Below are 2,054 nucleotides of genomic sequence, written 5' to 3'. Positions count from 1 at the left end.
TCTTTGTCTCTTGAGAAGTTAACTTTTTTTTTTCATTGCAAAGCCCTTGCAGATAAGCAGGAATCCTGATCTCTAAGCTCTTATAGCTGGCCTCGCCTCTTTTCATACCTTAAAGGTACAGCACACACTTTCCAGGTCCCAGCTTGCCAACATGGCTCTTGCTGCCCTCTGTGCCTGGAAGTCGCTCCCCAGAGCCGGCATTCCAGCAGCTCCCCCACACCGGCAACAAACTGTTGCTGCTTTCTCCCTCCCCCCCCCCCTTTCTGACTTGAGTTCCCAACTCACCACAATTACATCCATGGTCTCTCACCTCTCTAACAAACTTGATAATGCTCTTGGCTCAAAAACCAGCGCTACCTTTCCTGTCTTTCTCCCTAATGGAGAAAGTCTTCCCCCGCCTGCTCAGCAGCCTCCGCAGCTACCTTCTCAAACGCCTCCCACTGATCCCCCGCACCCCAGGGGAAAAATTCTAAATGCCCAAAACGCTCAGTCCCTAACCATGGCAGATTCCCTCCTCTCACCGCTCCCCCTCTTAAAGCTATAGATATGAAACTACTTGGCCAAATTAAAAATCTTAAACAAATCTTAAGCCTTCAAAAACAGGCTGCTTCTCTTAATTCACAAGTTTCTGCCCTTCAGGCTTTCCCCCGCCCTCCTAAATCTATAGTTGTCTGTCCTCTGCCCACTGAATTCCACGGCCAAGCCCCCCCTCTTGAGAATTCAAAGAAACAAACTAATAAAAGTCAGGCTGAGTGCCATAAAACAGAAACTGCTGCAGTGCCTACAAAAAATTCTAAGGGCACAGTGAGCAGGATAATTACAAAGTATCAGCTGCTAAGCCATAAAACCTTGCGATATCTACACTTTGCTGTTAAAACTTCTAAGCCTAATGTACCTTTTACTCAGTACATTTTGCTCAAACCAGTCCTCAGCCTCCTTCAGCCTCTTTCCTGCCAGCCTTGGGAAACAGCCAGCTCAGGCCCTGCCACTCCCACTTTAAGCCTTCCAATTCACCCTGAAATACCCAATCTTTGTTATTCAAAAGAAATCTGAAAAGTGGCATCTCTTGCATATTCTCAAATCAATTAATAAAACCATGATCCCCATGGTGCTTTTGCAACCCAGACTCCCCTCTTCGGTTGCCATTCCCTCTAATTCCAATAAATTAGTAATTAATCTTAAAAGATTGCTTTTTTTTTCTCTATATCATTACACCCTGCTGACTGTAAAGAATTTGCCTCTAGCCTTCCTGCTGTTAACTGTGCTAGCCCCTCCCCGAGTTATCAGTGAAAGACTCTGCTTCACCTTGTTAGCCCTACACTTTGTCAGATATGTGTTATTAGGTTTAGTGCATTAAGTAGTGTAAAGTAATTATTAAAACATTAAAAAGCAACAGGAAAATAACAGCAATAAACTTTTTTTTTCATGCCTCTCAGAAAATTTTACACCAAGGTCATAATTCTGTCACTTTACAGATAACAAAATATTGGTAAAAGAAAAACTTCTTTGTGTTTTAAAATCCAAACGAACACAAAAGTGTTAAATTTAAGTCTTATATTTCTATTAAAAGTTTTATTTTAATTTTTAAAGTATTTACAAAATTATGTGAAAAATAATGTGGTTAGCCTTTTTAAACAATATAGTTAATTTAATGCACAGTAAACACCTAGGTGTGCTTTATAGTACCCTTAGTTTTAACTTTGTGCTACAGCAATGGTTGTTCTTTATTTCTGCATTGAAAGAACTATTATTTTAAGTGCATTCAAAATATCAGCACATTATACAAATCTGTATATTTGTGTCGCAGTGAAAAAATAATATAAATGAAAAATATATTATATATAATTTTATAAGTAATATATAAAAGTAACTAAACTTTATAAGCAAATTAACTAGTATTAAATATAATTTTAGTCTTAAGTTCTAGGTGTGTAAATGTATCAAATGTCCTTAACTATATTTTATAATAATCTTAGCATTTAGTTAATTTGGTATATAATATTTTTTACAAATTATTCACTTAAAGTCTTCATAGTAAAAACAGTTGTTTGTTT

The 2,054-nt window shown here is 37.7% G+C and overlaps 1 non-coding gene across 1 annotated transcript; it reads left to right on the top strand.

Annotated features, from left to right (window-relative positions):
• The first annotated feature begins 1,651 nt into the window (after positions 1-1,651).
• On the top strand, positions 1,652-1,781 carry LOC126025411 (small nucleolar RNA SNORA22). The gene has a single exon (XR_007501417.1). It is a non-coding gene; the product is annotated as a small nucleolar RNA SNORA22 (small nucleolar RNA).
• The last annotated feature ends 273 nt before the right edge of the window (positions 1,782-2,054 follow it).

This window comes from Suncus etruscus, chromosome 12 (genome assembly GCF_024139225.1).
Source record: "Suncus etruscus isolate mSunEtr1 chromosome 12, mSunEtr1.pri.cur, whole genome shotgun sequence".
Taxonomy (NCBI): domain Eukaryota; kingdom Metazoa; phylum Chordata; class Mammalia; order Eulipotyphla; family Soricidae; genus Suncus; species Suncus etruscus.
Note: the sequence above shows the minus strand (reverse complement) of the source record. Positions and strands in the feature narration are given on the sequence as shown.